This window comes from Cimex lectularius, unplaced genomic scaffold (assembly GCF_000648675.2).
Source record: "Cimex lectularius strain Harlan isolate CLEC.00 unplaced genomic scaffold, Clec_2.1 scaffold9, whole genome shotgun sequence".
In the NCBI taxonomy this organism is placed as follows: domain Eukaryota; kingdom Metazoa; phylum Arthropoda; class Insecta; order Hemiptera; family Cimicidae; genus Cimex; species Cimex lectularius.
In genome coordinates this window covers 3,315,975-3,338,375 of record NW_019392733.1, presented here as the reverse complement: position 1 = coordinate 3,338,375, position 22,401 = coordinate 3,315,975, and positions in this window count along the sequence as shown.

The window sequence follows — 22,401 nt, the reverse complement described above, 5'->3', positions numbered from 1 at the left end:
GTCAATAAGGTTGAAGAAATGGGTCATTACTTTTTTTATTAATTTTTTCTGCGAGGGTATTTCAACAATTTAACCCTCGGGGTGCCGGTTTTTTTTTTTTAATGCCCATTTGTAAGTATGTCGGCTGGATTTGAACTCGGGTCCTTTACCTTGCAAAGACGAGCGCCGTGGCAAAGCCTAATAAAACAGGACACGTCGCGGATGCGAACCGATGCGGATCCGACGAAACTACAGTGTACGTATATTTAAGGTTCAGTCAAGTCCAAGTTCCTACACGGCAAAGTTTTTTATGTCAGTTTTTGGGACTGTGTTTTCATCAATCAAAGAATTGTGCACCATAGCTCTTTTGTCAAAGATGAGCACCTCGTTCATCGTCGTCGCTTTCGAGTTCATCCTATGGTGAAAGAAAGGAAGAAAACTGGGGAATTTTGGACCATTTTACCCAATTTAATGGACGGTGAGCAGAACTTTACTCTTCTTTTTCCGTTGTTGACTTTTTATATTTCTTGCGTTTCTTGTCAGTAACTAGACAACTCATTTTCTTTTTATTGATATCGATTTCGAGGGGCATCAGCCTCCCCTCATCAGTCTCTTTTCTGGTTATATTTAGAGTTTTTTTATTACTTTAGTCAAAAGATTTCTGAATTTTTTAATGACAAACAACAACAATAAAGTGTATTTTTTTTGTCTTTTTGTACGGTTTATCCCTATTTCTCACAGAGACCCGAATAACGTGATCCAGCTCTTTATTTTGACCAACTTTTTTTTAAATTTTAACAAAAATAAGGGAGTTATCAATATGAATGAATGATTAAAGGCTTTATTTACACAAAGTATTTACATTAACTTTACATTTCCAAAAAAAGCTAAATTGACAATGGCCTTAGCCGTCTGTCGAGTTGCTTTATGAATTTTTGAATCTTGAATGAATCCCTGTTTTTGTATCTTTAGAATGACCTTTGATTTTAAAAATTGAAGTGGTCAACCAGGTATTTTCGGTACCGCAGGGTGTGAGTGAGGTACATCACAAGCTTCCTCCAGTTATCCCTTCCGTTAAGGATTGCAATGACTTCTGCTACATCCAGCTTCAGTTTCCCAAATACCTTTGGCGGAACTCTCTCAGAACGGGGCACACTCCTATGAAGTGGAGAGTGTCCTCCGGGACGTTGAGGTTACATAAAGAGCAAATGATGGCGCGGTCCTGTCTCCACGGTTGGCAGTTCAGCTGAAGCAATTCACCCCTCGCCCTCAAGACCAGAGACACCTCATAAGCTGTCATATTAGAGCACTCCATGTAGTTTCGCCCTAAGTCAAAATCCAGTCTTGCGTACAAGTTGTGATGTAAACTGTTTCTCGCACGGGTTACCAGGTCTTTCCTTTTGCTCTCCTCCCATTTTTTTTTTATCAGGTCCTAAAGGTCATCAGGTCAGGTATCAGGTATCAGGTCGTAATATAATAACTTACGCAGTCCAAAAACGTCTGATAAGCGTAATCAACATAATCACTAACTTCATATATTTTGTTCCATCTTTCACTTTCCAAAAACCTAAATAATAAATAGTACTTAATAATTTTTTTTTGTTTATTTGCTTTTTTATGTTGTTTTGGACTAGACTGTTTGGTAACCCTAGATGCCTGCCTAGGAAGTTAGAAGGCGAGTTATTGTGCTGTCGAACGTTCCGCTAATATCTATAAAGAGAGTTAGCATGGTTTTATTGTTATGAGGGCCAATTCGTGATTAAGGCTAGCTGAGCATGTTACAGACTTTCGGGAACCAAATTGGGTAGGCGGTAGTATGCTATTTTGATCGGCCCACCATTCTAGGCGGCTTTTTATAATTGGTTCGTTCGATTTTTGGACGCAAAAACCAAAGATATTGGACGATAGGAACTAGGCAAGTGGGAAGACTTTTTTGACTTTTTGTTTATTGGAATGACCAACGTATCTTTCCATTTTTCTTGTACGTCGGAACTCAACAGATATGGTTTAATGTTTCCACGAACTTCACTTTGGCAAAGGAGGGAAGATTGCTTATCATGCAGTAATATATTTGGTTCATACCAGGAGTGCTATTACGATGTACTTACTGATGCCTTTTCTTGGGAACAGTCTTTATTAATAGACTCTTCCGTCCATTTGCCATAAATTGTCGGGTGGTGTTTAGGGATTGGAATACTTTTAATTACCTTAAGTTTGAACAAAATGTCTTTGATTAAAGTAGAACGGGTAATAGAAGAACAAAATGATTTTCACTATTCTTTTGTGCTTCTCGGGAGATTTTTATGGCTTCCAAAGAAAGTGTCTTTAACGTCTCGTAGTGTAAATTTTTATAGGTCATACAGATCAACTTTCCTTCTGCTACTATTTTACGGCAACAGTTAAAGTTCACCGTGATTTACTTATAAGTCTAGTACGGCTACGCAGAAAATTATGTCGGGTCAGAGTAAAATTATTCCGGCAGCTCGTCTGAAGGGGTTACTGGGAATGAAGATAGAATTTACAAAATAAATAAATAAAGACCAATGAAATATCATTGAGTTTTATGCCTCCAAAATTCTCCAGGAGGAGGAAGTAATGGAATAGTTAAACCTCTCCAACTAAACGTATTTTTCTTGTTTATACCAAAAAACAGATTCAATAAATGAAAAAAATAACACCAAAAATATGAGAGGAAAGCCGTATAAACTACTTTCTATGTATAAGAAATTTACCAGACTCCATGACCAGAATGAAACCAGCCTCACCAGTGGGTCCTGATCAACAACCTTACCTTGTCCTTGTCAAACTAAGGTTTCTTCCGCTAAAATAAATATTTATATTTACAAGTTACTTGGTCATGCAAAATAAGCAAGACAGACCAGGAAAAAAGGATGAAAAGAAAAATGTAGAATAATGGAGAGGAAAAAAACAATGAGAAACCAACTTAACAAACGGGGCTGGGGGTTATTATTTCTGTGTGGTGATTAGTGGCCGCTAATCGATATTTATTTAGAAATCGTGAGATGCGATCTGGTGTGATATAGGTTTCAGAAAAGCATTTTCTTTATCGTGCCAACGTTTCGATCTTTATTGAGATCATCTTCAGGGCCTGGGATTTACAAAACTTTGTTTACATATAACAATTACATTTTGGAGGTGGAAAAGTGCACAATGCAAAATATATTTTTTATATATATTCAATCAAAGTATTTCTACTCACTCAAAGTGTTTGTCTTCTGTGTAATTGTGCCATTCTTGCGTGTCGTGTTGAGAGTGCCAGTGAGATTTTGCTATTTTGGGTTTATACGTTGGATTTTGAAGGGGTGGGGAAGGATATCGGTATAGAAGAGACATTTTTAAATAATTTATTATTTCTGTTCTAAACAGAGTAAAATTAAAAAGATGGTACTTCGTTTACTTAAAGGCCTATTTCAATAAACCATAAACCAGATCTGGTCTAACGAAACAAACTTTAACAAAACTTAATAATCCAAATTAACAATAATAACTTGTTAAAATTACAACAAAACAAAAATTCTCCATGCAATCTTTTCGCTGACCCAACACTTTTACTTGGGAAACGTTGTTCCAGCAACAACCAACAGCCCTGCCGAAATATGTACCAAAAATCTCCGGAGAAAGGGGGACAGCTTCTATGTCCTTTCGAAAAAATACAAACGGACGCTAACAGCCCTCGGTCATTCGCCGTGGTCTGGTGAGGAAGACGCTCGGTAGAAATTCCAAAAGCGGAAATCCACACAAAGAAAAATCCGGACGAGCCGTTTTCCGTAGAATTTCTATCATTTGCCAACTCTTAGGTGTTTACCGGTTTACAGCAAGGTAATCCTCGGCGACCTGCAGCTCGATCCAAGCCATCGCGTTATCGCTTAATCCTCGGCTCTTAATCCCTAACACTCACTGTTGATTTTCACAAATTGCCATATGTAAACTTATTTTAATTAATACAATTTATTTATCTAATAACTAGGCTACATAACCCATTACAAGAAAAGGAAGCCGATTAAGTCAGGAAAAAATTGATTTTGGGGGAAAAAAACAGTTTCTTCTCTTGTAACAATTTTATTTTTAAAAACAAAATTTAAAAAATTGTCACAGTACACTCAGTATGTATTTTTCTTTCGGGAAGACAATTGCCTAAATCTGCCAGAATTTTGACAGAATTAGCTCAGTGGGCCGGTCTATATAGAAAAGAGGATGAGTAGATGGTAGTGCCACCCAATAGTGCCATCTACAACTTCCCAGTTTGCTTTAAGAGCAAGTTAGAGAGAAGCAAGGGTCCACTGCTGAGTTTCTTGAGTGATTTGGCAACTTTACTATTGTACGAGAGCCGTTATTATATCGGGGGTAAGTTCCCTCCCTTTTTTTTTTGTCGGTCCATTCTGAACCTAGCTGAAAGACATTGAAGTCGCCCGCAATTATGCACGGTTTTGGCAATGTTTTGAAGAATATTCCCAGAATAGTCCCATTTATGGTTGGATATAAAAGAATGGGTGTATAAAGAAATTATGTTGAATGGTTCGGACATGATTAATTGTATTCCGGTTGCTATATTTTCAAATCCGTTGTTAATATCAAAGCAAATAAACTGCACTAAATGATCCCAGTAAGAACCTTCTCTATCTAGTCTTATGAAATGGTAGTTCTTAAATTTGCAAAGCGAGTTCAGAAAGAGCTATATCTCCGAAATACAAGCTATATTAATATCGTATTTGTGTAGCGTTTGTTTAAGATTATTCTTCTTTGGTGTGCAATGAGCAGAATGAGCATTCTACTGAAGAAATCTTATATGTGCTTTGTCCTGTGATTCATATTTTAGTAGTGTTTGATTTAAGTTTAAGATTTTTATTGGGGTTAACCCAAAAAGCACAGGACTTTTAGTTGTGATAACAATTGTGAAAGTCCGTTGGTCAAGGCTGTTATTGATTTATGAGAGTAATTTGTATTCTTAGATTGGAATTCAATTAAAAATTGGCTCAAGCTGTTCATATGTGTGTACAATTCGAATTGGTTTGTCTATATTTTCTGTTTTTTTAGTCATGAATTACCAAAAGTTTATCGTTTTTGAATTTTGTTCTCCTGGCTATTCGTTTCCTTTTTGTTGGGTTTTATTCGTAGGTTGTGGGTCGGACGTTTCTTCTGCTGGGTTACGTTCCGAAACTTCGTTGTTCCGGTGCTTTTGGGAGGGAACGGAAAGACACGGTTTTCTCATTAAAGGTTGCTTATTTGTGATATTTATATTTTTACGGGACACCGGATCGTACAAATCTGAAAAATCTTCCAGACGTCTCAAAAAATTGAATCTATTCAAGTGAGACCATCACCTCAGCAGAATGGCCGCCTAATCTCCAAAAGCTAGTCTGTGATATTAAATCTTTTGGAGCACTAAAAGACTTTGCCTCAAATACGCTTAAATGAACAAGTCCCTATTTATTAAGTCCTAAATATTGTTATTATTGTTAGAGTTTTATTACAGTTATTTATTTATTTATTGTATAATTAAACATAGGGTTAGGTTTAGGGTTCCGGGCTGTTTTCCTCTTCTTAGTAAGAAAATGTTTAGATAATATAAATAGATAGAAAATAAAACCAAGGAAAAGTAAATGTGCAAGGGGAAACCAGCAAGGGAAGACCTTTTGTTTTAGGTTCTAAAATGAAAATATGGTCCCTTCAAAAACCGACCAGCGGTCTCGCCTGAAGGAAAGATCGTTGGGAGGTATTTTTATCCCACTTATTTGAAATCCGTTAGCTATACAAATTCGATTAAGCTAAAGCGTTTGTCCGCCGGTATGGGGTCTTCCACAGGTACGGCGGGGTGGTAGAAAGGGTAAAAAAAAAGTAAGTAAGTACGTTTGAATATAAGGTTGGCCAAAGATTTGTTTTTCTTTTCTTCTACAAATTTTAAGAATTTTGGGCATTTTCGGTCATTTGATTTGTGATATCCCGAGCAGCGTAAAAAAAAGGACGGGTTCGGTTTGAATGATATAGTGAACAATTCTTACATCTGTTTCGATCCCTGCATTGATCTTTCACGTGGTTAGAACGCAAACAGTTAAATAATTGTCTTACAGGGGGAACGAAAGGATCAACTTTCCAGCGTGTTCCCATATATGTTTGTATTCGGGCAACATTTGAGCGTCGAAAGTCACGATACAGGTTGTAAGAGTTTTATGTTCCCAGTGTTGTCTATTATTCGCTTTGTGAGTCTACGGATATTTTTATGCCTCTCGGGGATATTACACTGATGGACAAAATTTTACCACCCTTAAATTTTAATATATTTATGTGTTCGTATTTTCCAGACGAAAAATAGGTTTTGTTGTAAAAATAAGGCATTTAAAAATAAAATGTTTTTAAATTCTAAGAACAAAACCATTATTGAGTAAAGAACAAAAATAAATAAATAAAAATAAATAACCAAAAAAACTTTTTTTTCTCCTTTAATACCGGGTGCTTCCACCTCTGGCACGAATCACAACCGTTAAATGACTTTGCATTCCGTGGAAAAGATTTCTGCTAAAATCTTGAGGGATTCTTTCCCATTCATCAAGAACAGCCGTTTCCAACTCTTCTAGGGTGTTAGGACCTGGGTTTCGCGGTCGTACTCGTCGCTTAATTAGGTCCCAAATGATTGGGTCCAAATGTGAAGTTCCAGCTGGCCACACCAAGCATCAATAGAAATGATAAATGATGAAGTGAGTGTGGTCCTTTTTAAAAAGATAGTTCCTACTCACAGTAAGTTGTTTTGCAACGATCCGGATTTCGAGCTTTTTAGCTCATCATCAGGTTGAAGGACTTATACAACCACGTCTCTCGACATGAATTGCCAAAGTAACCCGCTGATACCTCCGCCAACGCGACGTTCCAATTAGCAGCTGATTTTTTAATGGCGCTCAATTTGAACGTGCGAAACGCGAAAATTATAACACAAATAAATATTATACTAGTAAATACTTAATATTATTAAATTACTATAAAAATAATAACAATTAAAATAATTAGTTTAATTATTTGGATGTTTGATATTATTTATGTACATATTTAAAATGGGAGGTAGATCAAAATCTGTTATATTATTAATGCATTTATCACCATGTTCAATTTTACATTTTTTAATTTCAAATTTCTCAAACCAATCTAGTTCTTTCCCTTTGTTGAAACTATGTAACACTCTTGTATTTAGATTTGAATTGAAATTATGTTTTGTTTCTTTTAGATGGTCCTTAAATTCCGAAAATTTGCTCGATTTAGGCAAGTGTTCTTTTACTCTTGTTTTTATTTCTCTACCGCTTTGTCCTATATATTTAATATCACAATCATTACAATTGAGTTAGTAAACCCCGCTTTTTGCCAAGTTGTCTACTTGGTCTTTAGGTTTTGAGAGGATGTTTTTATGTGAACCCGTCATTCTAAAAGCTATTCTAAAACCTTGTTGTTTAATTTTTTTTATATAGAAATTTTATATAATAGAAATAGACGTATATAGAAAACCCACAACTACAGACACTATGATACCAGCGGATAATTCCCACCCATGGTCCCAAAAGGCTGTAGGTTTCATTTGGCTCATAGACAGGATGTTAAAACTTCCGCTAACACCTGATAACTATAAAAAAGAATTACAAACTATTAAAACCTTAGCAAAAAACACCGGGTATCAAGAAATATTTATTGATAGGTTGCTAGTTAAAAGAATAAAAAAATTAACTTTAAACGAATCAACAATAGGACTCAGCCACCCCACCACAAATGAATCATTAGGTTTCCGTTGTTTGCCATGCATTGGTGAATTATCGGAAAAAGTTAGTAAAATTTTTAAACAAGAAGGTTGAAAAGATTGCAAGTTGAAACATTTCAAATTAATTTAACTAATTTCGTGGTCCGCTTGACCAATTAATATCTTACAATTAATTAAGGTTTTCAGTTGAGATAAAAAAATTAATGGCACGAGCGGGATTCAAAAAATGGCAAAAAGGAGGGAAAATTCAAAAGGGGTGGTTGAGGTGGGAAATTGGTGTCCGAGTGGATCGAGGCCACGATAGCTCAAGTGGTAGAGCAGCGGCGTATCAAGCCGAAGATCGTGGGTTCGAATCCCGCTCGTGCCATTGACGTTTTTATCTCAACTGAAAACCTTAATTAATTGTAACTTATTGCATAATGCTACTTTTTGTGTAAATGGGATTAATCAATTCAAAAGTAAACAAAGGAAGTAAAGAAAACATTGTTTATTGTTTATTTTGACTACGATAGCTACTAATTACCTGTAAATAAAGAAGAAAGATAATCGATTTAATTTTAAATTAAATAAATTGAGTGGTGTTAAATTTGTCCATCAGTGAAAATTAGCTAGGATTTCCTCCTCTTTCAGGTCCGTTAAAGCTTTTCGAATCACTCCTATTTTATTTATAAAATAAGAAGGGATGTAGCAATGGAAGTTGTTTTGTTTAAACGTTTCCAGATTTACTAAAGAGTTAGCCATTCTATAGATTTTGATTTCGATTTTTAACTTTTTTCGATCCGATACAGAAATGTTTGATATATTGTATATTGCGTTTTTGTCTGAATTCCATATCACTTTACCCATAACCATTGGGTGGATATTTCCTACATTTTTCCCGACGCTTTCTATGAAACAAGAAACGGTCCTGAGTCAGACGGCTTGTATAAGTTATATCTAAGCTTAAGGTTTCAAGTCGTTGGTTTTGAGAAAATTCAGGGTTTGAAGAGTTTATTGGATCTCGACTGACTATCGACACTTTGTTAACTGTGTACACACCGGTTCGCCGGTGCGTTTTAAGAAATATGTGTTCCGGAAGAGTCATTTGAATACGCTCTGTTTAAACCTGAGGCTTCTTGTTTATCTGGAGGATCTTTACCACTACTCGTTTGATCCATATTTTAATGATAATTACAATAATAAAACTCAATAACAAATACTCCATGATGTAGATAAGAGAGATCCGATGTTTGCAACAAGAACTGGATATTTTCTTCAATTTTTCAAAAAACAAAGGTAAAACAGCTCGTAAATTCAAATTTCTATTTTCTATTCTATTTTTCTTTGTACGATCAATCGGTCTTTACTAAAAATTAAGTTCATACCAATAACAACCTGGAGCGAGGGGGAGAAATTGGGTCAAAGAAATGCTCCCTCAACTTCTCTAGTCAAGTTAAAAAATAAATATCTATAATATACTTGCAAAAAGTCAATGAAAGTAAAGTTTATATTACTAAATGTATGTTTAATAAGACATGATTACAAATAGTCTGGTTGAATTTACCAAAATCATTGATACACTGTTAAATTAATCTTCGAGTATTCCTTTTGACAGTATTAACGATCAAAGATCTGGGTCGTGTAACTATATAACTTATGGCTTACCTCAGCCCAGTATTGTGAGTTTATAAATGATGCTTGTACTTTTTTGACCCCCTCTTCGTTAATTAATATGGACAGGCTGAGCAGGGCGAGGAGATTTGAGCAAACATCATTCCCTTTATTGGGGCGCCTCCTTCGCCAAATAAAATAAGGTAAGGAAAGTAGTTTACCGCGCTAGATTTTACGCTTTACTAAACCTCGTTAAGGCTCTGTGTCATCAGTTCATAAATTAATCGTCTTGGTTCAAACAGATCGTCGCCTTTTTTACGACCACAGTCAACAAATGTAATGCAGGACGTGAAAATCGTAAAACCGTCTTGGTTAAGAAAATAACACCAAATAAATGCTGAGGCTTAGGTAAAAAAACGTACAACACTACTTTTTACAAAAGTATATAGAACAATGATACAGTCTCAACCTATAATTGTGTTACAAAAGCTCGCAATCTCATGGGACCAGTTTCACTACGAACATAAAGGGTTGGCAAAATGAAGGCAAAGACCAAAACCACTCGATTCCCAATTTTCAAAAAATTAAGCATTTCTAAAGCTCTCAATCTCATGGGACCAGTTTCATTCCTAGCTTAAAGGGTTGTAGTTTACATAGAATATACATAAAAGCAGCAATCTTCAAACAGCGTAAAAGATGGCGAGTTGTTAGTTCATCAAGGCAAGATAACCATGAACACTCGATTCCCCCCCCCCCCCCCCCGAGGAGGGAAGGGTTGTAGTTTACGCAAAATGTACATAAAAGACAGCTCTCTTCAAATTTCGGATCCGTTTTAAGCACCCTTTAGCGTCCTTCAGTAAGAATTTTGTAGCTATAAAAATAGGCATATTCTGGCCGGGTTAGTCGATTTTTCCTTGAGTCCGGACTTCCAGTTAAAAATGCATAAGTCATCTGGATTTTATCCAAATTCAACGTTATTACAAGAGCTGGAAAGCTGAATTTCTTCCCTTTTTGCTTATTTCAAGTATATTTAGATTTTATGCCATTATAAGTGAGAAAAACAAGGATGAAATTAACATAAATTCCACTAATGTTTGACTTTAAATCTCAGGTGCTAATTCTAATTTTCTTGCAAATACAAAGTTCCCTTACGTGCAGTTTTTTTTTTAAATTGTAGATTGTAAATGTGCGGACGAGAATGATATTTTATATTTTCAATCACTGTTCGAAGTAGTGTGGTTAAATTACTCATAAATTATTTAAAGGCGACCGTTTTCAAAAAATAAAAATGCATTTTTAAATACTTCCTTCTTTTATATTGAACTATAACCGTTTTTGCACAAAATGAAACTGATCCAGTTGAATTCTGAGATTTAGATGTGGTTTAATAATTTTTTGAAAGTTAGAAATCAATTGTCTTTCCTTCATGAACTTGCCATCTCTTGAGCTGTTTAAAGATTCTTGCCTTTTATGTATATTCTATGGTCAAACGAGTCATCATCAGACAGCGGATCTATCACCGAAGCAGCTATCATTGACTAGACATTAATCACCGATGAATGAATTATCAGCTTGCTGTAATTGCAAACAATTTTGTTGCTGATGCGATCTGGACGAGATTTTTTGATCTTTTCTCTATAAAATGCAAGTTGAAACATTTCAAATTAATGTTTGTATCGACCTCAACGCTGGCACTCAATGTGAGGGATTGAGGAGCGAGGAGGTCTCGAGGTTTCGTCGTTTGAGGCGACTTGGCTGGTTTTCAGGATGGGATAATCTCGATAAGGTTTGGGCAGTAGGGAAAGATGGACCGAGAGGTTGGACTGGAACTTTTGGAAGTGTGATCGGATCAACTCAGACAAAAGGAATGTTGATAGTGAGGTAACGCAAGAGGCTTTGAATTTTGAGGAACTCCACTGCTCCAGTCCAAATTGGTCACAGTAATGTCTTGTACAGAGTTAGTTGAGTTTTGACGTTCTAAACAGATTTTGGTCCTAAAAGTCTTCGTAGTTGTCCAAGGCTTTTGTTAAGCTGTTGTCTCTTAGGCATGATTCCACTAAGTCTGTGTTTTAGATAGAGCCCTAGGTATCTGACTTAAGTAGAGGTCGGTCGCTCCTTGATATTGATGCTTATTGGAGGGCAAGTGTTCTTTTCCAACGTAAATGTAAACTGCGTACAATTTCCCTCATTCAATCTTGTCTTCCAATTTGTGCACCGGTCTGTGATAAGGTCACGGATGTTAGAGATTGCTTGGATAGAATTCGGGGTAAAAACAAAATTGCGGTACCAAATATGTGGCAATGATGGTATTAGTATGAATAAGAAAGTCAGCAGTGTAAATAGTAAATAATGGTAAACCAAGAATGCTTCCTTGTAGGATGCCGCGTACAAGCCTCCTACACCGATGGCCTCGAGACATCGATCATATTGAGCGTCAGAGTTTGGGTCGTCACAAACATTAATTATTTTTTCAACTTCCATTTTGTAAAGAAAGGATCAAAGATATGAACGATTTTGTTCCACTACCTGTTGCCATCTTCCATATAATTTGATAATTCCGTTCTCCCAGAATTTCTCAGGTTTTTGGATGATGAATTCGTTGTGCTTTCTGCAGTCCTCGTACGAAGCAAAGTTTTCCCGTTAATAGTTTTTCAGAGCTCGGATTAAAAAGTGAGAAACTGAAGGGGACATCAACCGAATATGATGAATGAGCATGCCAGCCGTGCTCCAACAATTTCTGGCGCGTCTGTAAAGACACGTGAGTCCGCGTGTTATCCTGGTGGAAAACCCATTGTGATTAGCCTTTAGACTTTAATATCACAAATTATTCGCAGTTTAAACTAGAATTAACGGTTTGGTTTGGGCAGAAGAAGCTCATAATAAAGCACTCTATTCCAGTCCCACTAAATGCACATTTCCTTCTTGTGATCTTGTTTTCAGAGTCGTTAACGGTGGGTCGCTGCGTTTTCTCCAAGATTTGACTAATTCCTTTTCAGAGTGTGTAAACAATACCGACTAAATAAACTTGCTTCAAAACAACGATTAGGGATAAAAGCGAATTATTGAAACCCTAGGTGCTTATTTTACCACCCAATACTAATATGGTGCAAAGGTAATTTGGTGTTAGATAATGGTCATATAAACGTTTGCTTTACAAACTGCATAATTTTGGTTAGACAAAAAGAAAATTATATACATGAAATGGTAACCAAAATTCAATGGTACGACTAATAAACACTAGAGTGTCCAAATGCTCTTTAATTTGCTTTTAAAATTTATTGATATAATCATGTATGTTGAAAGTTTCATGTCAATGCATCGTCATTTTAGATATTACAGGCCATAAAACGTCAAAAAAAAACCTTGACCCGAAATTACCCAGGGGTTGTTATGGGTGAAAAACTGCTTCCTCTCCTCAGCCGGAGTGGGAAGTCGATCGTTCGTAGGTTCCAATTAGCAAACTATAGGTCAATAAGGCCGATGGGGTTTGGAAAGTCGGGGTCAGATAGAAATATAAATTGGGAACGTAAGTGCGGCGAGTAAGGCGCGGGAGAAGCGCAGGCGCTTGTTGATGTCCGTACCACGGAATAGGGGTGGTCGACAGTGTGCTACCGGCAGCAGAAGGGGTTGGTTCGCGTTCGTTTCATCCCGCAATTCATAGACGATCGTTCATCCCGTGGTATGCTAAACGGACCTTAAAACGAGTGACAAGTGAATCATGTTGCGCCCCTTGCTGTTCCTCATCTTCGGATCGCCCTGGCTACTCGTCGCTATTGCCATACCAAAACAAACAGGCATGTGTTTTTCCAATCCATTAAAAAAAGAAATATATAATATAATATATATTTATATATTTAAAACGCGACATCCTTTCTCCAGGGTCTAATTTGAAATGTGAACTAGTCGTTGAGGATTTTTGTAAATTATTTTTGGACCTCTTCGACATGTGTTTAACAGAGAGCAAAAAAGACAGTAGAAAACTCTCTCTTGACTACTATTACGTTTTGCCTTGATGTCTACGTAGAACAAATGGATTCTTTATAGTCTTTTTATGTAGACAGTCAAAACCGACTTTAAAGATGACAATCGCTTTTTTTTTTCAACCCCCTGGCCAATAATTATGACATCTAACGTTTCAAATATAAAAGAAATTCCTCCAGTAGCTTTTCAGTCAAGTCGGTTTAGTATTTTTCAACGGGTCCTTGTTGAAATATATACACGAGGTTTTCTAAACAAAAAATACTTATAAAAAATGGACCGAAGTATCTGACAAACCCCAACATTCAAGTTGATTTTATGTGTATTCGCTATTTTCGTTGTATGTTCAGTTTTTGCTAAATGTAAGAATGTAATCGTTCAAACTAAAAGAGTTGATTTAACCTCAAAGCACGAGTAAACCTTGAAAAAAAATTGATAAAGAAATCCCATGATATCCCGTGTTGTAGTTCTTTTTTAATCAATGTTTCCTAAAACTAGTACAAAATCACACGAGTTGAGCTTTATCAACGTAAAATCGTAGCCAGTTAAAAAATTGTCCTTTGATTCTTCTTAATAGCAAATTTCAAACCCAAGGTTTTTCTTTAAGCTTAAACCTATGGTTTCGACCTCTTCGACATTAGAGAGTAAAAAACAAAAGTAGAAAACTCTCTCTTGACTACTATTACGTTTTGCCTTGACGTCTACGTAGAACAAATGGTTTCTTTATTGTCTTTTTATGTAGACAGTCAAAACCGACTTTAAAGGTGACAATCGCCTATTTTTTCAACCCCCCTGGCCAATAATTATGACATCTAACGTTTCAAATATAAAAGAAATTCCTCCAGTAGCTCTTCAGTCAAGTCAAATTGGAATTTCCAACATGCTGTTACGTACTGCTAGACACCAGGTTTTCTGAACAAAAAATACTAAATACAACCAAAATATCCGAGAAAAAAAAATTACGTGTAATCGCTATTTTCGTTGTATCTTCAGTTTTTGCAAAATGTAAGAACGTAATCGTTAAAACTATAAGGGTTCATTTAATGTCTAAGCACGAGTAAAAGTTGAAAAAAAATGATAAGGAAATCTCATGATAATCGCGTGTTGTAGTTGCTTTTTATCCAATGTTTTCTTAGACTGGTAAAAAATCACACGAGTTGAGCTTTATGAACGTAAAATCGAAGTTAGAAAAAAATTTGTCCTTTGAATCTTCCTAATAGAAAATTTCAAACCCAAGGTTTTCCTTTAAGTTTAAAATTATTGTTTCGATCTCTTCGACTTGTCTTTATTAGAGAGCAAAATACAAACGTAGAAAACTCTCTCTTGACTACTATTACGTTTTGTCTTGACGTTCTGTACAGTTTTTTATGTAGACGGTCAAAAACGCCTTTAACCGAGACTATCGTTCTTTTTCACCCCCTTGGCCGATAATTATGCATCTACCGTTTTAAATATGGAAAAAATATCTCCAGTAACATTTTCAGTCATGTTGTTATCGTACTGTTAGACATAAGGCTGTCTAAACAAACAAAAACTTACTTATGAAAATTGATCGAAATATCTGAGAAAAAGTAAGAAACTCTCGTCGATTTAACGTGTGAACTCTATTGTCCTAATATATTTTTTCCATGAATATTAACATATCTTCATTGTTCAAAAAACAAAAGATTTTTTTCTTTTTAACCAATGTTTTTCTAAAACCTAATATAAAATAATACAAGTTGAACTTTTGGCTTGTCTTTACTTCTGACCACTTTGACATGTTTTTATTAGTGAACAAAAACAAACATAGAAAATTCTCGTTTTGCCTAAAAAGGTATACGTAGACCTAACCGTTTCTTTACGCTATTTTTTATATAGACAATCATAAAGCTGACAATCGCCTATTGTTCCACCCAATAATTGTAACATCTAAGTTTTCAAGTTTGAAAAAAATACCTCCCTTGGCATTTCAGTCAAGTCAAATTGTATTTCGAACATATTGTTATCGTACTGCTAGACACGAGATTTTCTATAAAAAAAAAGTTCAAACACTTATAAAAATGGACCAAAATATCCACCCAAAAATTCTTGATTTTTTACGTGAGATCGCGATTGTCGTTATATATATTTTTTCTTTTGTAAACACTTAAAGATGTAGATTGTGCAAAAAATTTAATAGTTTACAAATTGAAGTGCTTTTAACTTTCAAGAAAATGGAAAACATAAAACAAATTTCAAAGGAAAACCCATGACATCAAGTTTTATGGTTTTTCTTTTTAACCAATGTTTTCAAAAAATAATACAAAATGACAAGAGTTGAGATTTTTCAACGTAAAATATTATTAATCAGTGAAAAATTTGCCCATTACATCTTTCTAATAGAAAATTTTAGAATTTTGTTTGGCCTCTTTCATAAAACCTTTCCTCCGACGATCTTTTTATGCACACTGTGAAAAACGACTTTTGAATGGCACATTTTTTTCTACCTCCCCTGGCCAATAGTTATGACACCTAATGTTTCAAATATGGAAAAAATACCTCCAGTGCCATTTCGGTCGTCAAATTGGTATTTTCCAACATGTTATGTACCGCTAGACAAAACTTTTTGTAAAAAAAAACAAAAAAAAAACAGGAAACATAAATGAAAACACAAATAAAAAATTGACCAAAATATCCGAAAAAGTAAAAAATACTCCATTATTTTACATTTGATCCCTTTTTCGTTTTATTTCCATTTTTTTAATTTAATGTAAGAATGTATTCTTTAAAACTTTAATTGTTGATTTAACCTCTAAGCACGAGTAAAATAGAAATCAATAGATAAGTATATATATATATATAAAATCATTATAATTTCAAAACTTCCCTTTGTCCTTTAAATCATCTTGGTAGGAAATTTAAACACCCCCCACGGTTTTTCTTTAAGTGGCGGTCAAGTTTTACGACCGAGCCGATTTTAAACCCCCCCCCCTCGAACTAACAGGATTACGCCTGTCATTCCCTTTTGTTTGGGTTTCTTAACGAAAGCACAATCGTTCCCTTCCCGAGGGCAGAAAGCAATTTAGGTTTAAAACGCTAATTGTAAAATAAGGGAGCTACGGATTCAGCAACAACAGACGCCTTCTCGGTCTCAACACTAATTAAAAAAATATATATTTATTTCTGTGATACCCTCTGCTACGCTTCTTTAATTGCTAACGATGTTTTTATCTCACGACTTTTTAATACAGTACACAAAATTTATGTATAGTAAAAGAAATGCAGGGGCGTCGGCGGCCACAACGGCTTTGGCGTTGACAAGGTGCTCATCACTAAATTGAAGGTCCCGGGTTCGAATCCAGCGGCATGCATACTTACGAATGTTACTTTTTTAAACACCAGCATCCCGAGTGTTGATATGACTTTTGATATTGAGAACACTCGTAAAAAATAAATAAATACATAAAATAAAAGATTCTTTGTTTCTATCATCTAAGATTTCCCAATTTCTGTACATTGGAAAGCCACAGCTTTGATTCAAAATTTTTAATAAAAAAAAAAAAAATAACCGAATTTAAGAACGTCGTTTTGAAATTTATATATTTAAAAAAATACACGATACTTTTTTTCAACACGCCACTATTCCTAATCGCCAAAAATTATATACTTGATATTTGTGGGAATAATGTAATCTCATTAGTGTTTATTGCAAAAAGAAAATCTGAAAATACCTATCTTTTATGTTTAAATTTTTGGTTCAAGTTAATAGCTTCCACGAGATTTTTTTGAGTTTTTTAGACGGTTTTTCCCTATTTTTTTTTCAACTACCCTTCTCCTAGATGGATTTTAATTTATGAACTAATTTATTTTTAAAAGAAGCGTTCCTTTCTGTTCAAGCATCACAATCTAAAATATTAACCTCATTTTTAGCCTTTATATAGTTGTACTAATAGAGGCCAATAAGTTGCCAATATTCGGTAACATTTTTTTCAAATCTATTCTATCTTCAAGTCTATTGCAAATAATATTTTTTGTTTTATTTTTTCTTAGTATACTATGAATTCTTAAGTAAAGGTATTTAAAAAGCGAATTTTGGGAAAGAATCTAAAGTTGTGACACAATTTCACACATTTTCTTTAAAAAAAAGAATTATTTCTCTGCTTCGATGATTTGGCGATTTTTTTAAAATATTGTTCGCTAAGATTGGTTGCCCATTATTTTTCTACAAATTAGAACAATAACGGTTTCAGTATGATGAAGAGGTTTGGAGAAAAGTGAACCGAAAATTTAGTTCAGCTGGAGGAAATTTTTTTCCAGCGATGACATGTATTCCAGTTACAAATTCATTACTCCTTTGGATTTTTTATCCAAATTCAACGTTATTACAACCATTCCAAAGGTAAATGGTTCTATTTGAAGACTGTATTGAGCTTGTATATCATTAAAATTGAAAAAATTAGGAATGAAATCAACAAAAACATCCCAAAAGTTTTACTTAAAATCTACGGTTCTAATTAATTGGCAGAGAGCAATTTTGTGCCATTACATATATTTATAGGGTGTTGAACCTACTCATAAAAAAGAAATAGAAAAGACTTATTTTAATGGGCAGCCCGAAATGATTATTTTCTAATTTTTGAAGATTTATTGAAATTAGTGTTGGTTAAATAACTTTTAATTTATTTAAGGGCAAGCGTTTTGACGACCAAAAATTTTTTTTATATTAAACCACAATTATTTTATCGTAGAATGAAACTGATCTAGTCATATTCCGAGCTTTAGAAGAAGTTCGAATAATTTTTGAAAATTTGGAATCAACGCACACTTTTGATGAACTTACAACTTGCCAACCTTTAAACAGCTCTAAAATTTTCATATTTTATGTATTAATTTGTCAAAAAAAAAACAAAAAAACTTTTATCTAAACTTAATGATCGTGTCTACGGCCTGTGGAGTCAGTATGAAACGTTTTCGTGGCAACTGGAAAAATGAGAGATCGATCTGACAAGCTTTTCCTAAAAAATAGTATTTGTCAAATTCGGTAGAATTTTCTCCAAAATCCTTCATAATTTTGATACGATTCGTTTTTCATTTTTTGGAACAATAATAGACAAACATTTCTATCAATTATTAAAAAAATCCTCCAGGATTACAGGAATAATTTTTTTGTATAAAGAAAAAGGCGTAAGAATGTCACAATTTTACATCTATGCCAAAAATTAACGATTCTCTATTTTTTTTCAATTTTTAACTATCAATTTGTAATACATTAAAAATTAAACAAAAAAGATTGACATTAATAAACCGAATAGATTTTGAGGAAACGGAACCGAAAAACGGCCTCAACAACTAAATGACCCGGAAATTTGGTGAAATATGGTGAAATTTTATAGTATCATAAAAATATAAAATGCAGACTCTGTTGAAATATAAATCAAAAATAAAATCTACAGTGTGGAAGTGAAGTTAAACGAAAAAATAGGACAAAAACCTATTCGGCCGAAAAACTTTTTTCCTCTTTAAGGCCTGAAACTAAATAATCATTAAACTTAGAAAGAGTGGTATTTCACAATTTTTTTCTTTTATAATAAACATTTATCTGATGACTGAATTATTCTTAAAAATGTTTTTTTTCTGTTCTTATTATTTATTTACTTTTACTATACAAGTGTACTTTTTCATTTTGTGCTCTTATTTTTACTTCTACTTTAGTTGTTATCTTATTTTTTTGTTAAATTACACATGGATGGATTAATTGAAAGCATTTTGGTCAATTAATTTTATAATAATGTTTGATTGTATAATTAAGTCACCACTCTTAAAAAACTTTACAACTGGTCAATTTCTTTACTTATTTTAATTAATTATTGTTTTTATTTAAGGTCTTGATTGAATTGAAAAAGTTAGTCTCACGAGCGGGACTCGAACCCACGACCTTGGCTCAATACGCCGCTGCTCTATTTTTCTATTTATCACTTCAACCACGAACATAAAAAGAATAATTAATTGAAATTATTTATTTAGTCATTCAGACTACTAAACATAATGGAACTTTACTTATAATAAATCAAATTCTCAGTCAAGTTTGATCTCTTCAAATCTCAGGGCAAACGATTGTTTTATATGGAAAAACACAATAAAGGGTCATTCACATCATCTAACTTCAAAAGAAACAAGCAAAACAATCGTAACATATCTCTGAAAAATTGTTGCGACTGCAAAAAAAAAAAAAAAAAAAAAAACATTGGCTTTATTAATAAAACTTAAACATCAGTTTGTTTCTAATTAATTTTTAAAACAAAAGATATTATTTAATATTAATAAATTTTACCGAAAAAACGACACTGTTTCGGGATTTACAATATCTTATTTCACTTTTTCTCAATTTTGTTGACTTTAGAAAGTTTCTCATCTAGTTAGTTTCTAATTACTTTATCTTCGATTGAGAAATTTAAAAAAATTAAAAAATGTATGGAATTTTTTTTGGAACATCCCGAGACTAGGAAAACATCGGGAGACAAAATATTCAATTTGTGGCACTCGACATTAGCCTAAAGCGAGTAGGCAGAAGCAAATACAAAAATTCCATATCCTCTAACTGTTTTTCAAATCCTGGTCAGTAATCAGGCTTAAAAGTGTATTTCGATTCACGGTTGTCAAACGCTTTTGTTCTCGCCATCTTCAATGTTAATGTCTGAGTGATTCTTGTAAAGTCTATAGTCCCTTTTCTGATGGCTTGTGAAGTGTGAAGTTTTGAAATGACCGCTGATTCAGAGTGATTCAGTTCCGCTGTTTCTGCTTCTTCCCGGCATTATATGCACATATAGCTGCAGTTGTATGCCTCTGGAGTCTGCACTGTCCAATCAGCTTTCATCATAATCATAAGACCTTAGGATAGCCTGACCATTGATCACACATTCAAGTTTCATAGTGGCCAAAATAAACTGCTCTAGGATTAGAGGAATTTGTAATTTCTTCTTATTCTATTAATCTTAATTAAATTAACCGATATATTCTTGTAAGTGATAAAACAATATAGAAAATACAAACCCAAAACAAGTTAACCCTCATCTTTAATAACGGATTTACTTAAGAATAGTAGAAACATGAAGATTATTCATTTTGTAAACAAACACCTTTTCTCGTCTTTTCTCCATTTTAATCCAGTTCTATTCTCTTTAACCGTGGAAAGACATCATCTTGAACCAAAAGTCTGCAATAGTATTGTGATTATGAGTCATCGAAGTCCCCGGCAAGTGGATATCGCTGAGGCGGTTGGCGCTTCTCAGAGCGTGGTCTCCGGGTTTTAGCCGATCCTGAGAGACCGGAAGTGCCAATAGGGACTGGCAGTGGATCTCAGCGCATTACGACGCTAAGGGAGGGCAGAAATACTGTCATTGCTGCAAGATGGAACCCTTTCCATAGTGCTCGCCTGATCCCCTAAATGAAATACAAGATATTTATTTCATTAATCAACACGAACAATTCGTAATCGTTTGTGGGAAGTTGGCCTCACATCGTATGACCCTTTGACAACCTGCAGCAACAGCCCACCACCAGCAACTAAGAAGAATATGGTGCAGCGAGCGCCTTAGAGAGAAAACCAATTGGAATGCTGTCATTTTTACTGATGAGTCGCGTTTCTGTTTGTATAATGCTACCAGGCGCCGAAGAGCTACCGAGAACAGGGGATGCGTACAATGTCAGTCAGTGCAGTTTGGAGGAGGCGGTGTAATGGCCTAGGCTGGGATTTACACTGGAGGACGACGTGACTCCATATTGTTGTAGGCAGTGCCATAATGCGAGTTTGACAAACAGCGACAAAATGTAAATAATAAAGGCAACAAGTGTTTACTCCAGTGAGGAAGCATATTATTGGAATAAACAACAAAACAATCGAAATGCGTTTTTTCAAACTTTTTGCCATAACTTTGACATTTTTGACTAATTTAAAATCCGATTACACCATTGTTTTGACCGTAAGAAATCCTTTAAAATGATGTGTCAGGATGTATATGGTCGTATTTGAAATTATGAAGTTGAACTGGGCCTGAGGTACTCTTATAATTTTTCTCCAAAAAAGGTAAAAATTTAAACTAGACTAAAAATATTCAACGCATAGTTTTTTTTATAGCTTCATTTGTTCAAGAGAAATTCAGCCGGCCATCCAAAAGGGCACCCGGTGTTTTGTTAGTTAATAACCGATGAAAAAGAACTTGGAAAGTTATATTGGTTTAGTAATACAATAATGAAAAATAGCCCAAAAAATAGGTGTGGCACGTAGAATGTTGTAGAAATTGGTAAGTTTATTTTGCTAAAGATATAAATAATATAAATGTATAAGTATTTGTGCCAATCTTTCCATTCTGATGCCAATTCCTAATAGACAGTTCGATCATTTTAATTTACCACTACTGCCGTTTGGGCCAGGATAACATAACTTTTTGAAAAGAAACCAGCAAGGATAGAAAGGTACAGATCGAATGAAAAGTGATTAATTAATTATGCAATTAATGCAAAAACAAGGCGGAACTCTGCGCTTCGCTTTTAACTTGTAAGTAAATTTGCCTCCCCCAGCTCTTTTCTTCTTGTTCTTCTCTTAAGAGAGTAAAGCGTTTTCTAATTTGAAATACGGGAGTCGTATATTATAGCAGGTGCCTATGTCTTCCTTCCTTCCTTCCTCACCACCCCAAAACCCTTTTAGCCCGTTGGATATTAAGAAGAAGAGGCGGCCCCTCTTGTCATTAAGCGATGGCAGGCGGGATTGAAGAAAGTGAAAATTGGAAATGTCGCCTCTCTGGAATGGACAGTGAAAAATATGCAATCCCTACAATATGATCCGATCGCGAATCCTGATTCTCGTTCGTCCTGCCAACGGTCGAACGAAGAGATAAAAATCGGTTGCGAACCACTCTATCTCTCTCTCTCACTCTCTCTCAATCCCAAGAGCGACATCACAATGAAAAATAAAGTGAGCCAAGTGCTCTCATCTCAAGGCCTATCGGGTCTCGGGGGCTTTCAAAAATTAAAATTGTTTTACTATTTTGCTGTTTCCCTGGTTTTCTTTTTGTACCATTAATAAGGCAATCTTGACCTTTGCGAGGATCTCAATATTATAGCCATGGGGAGGAGTTCGA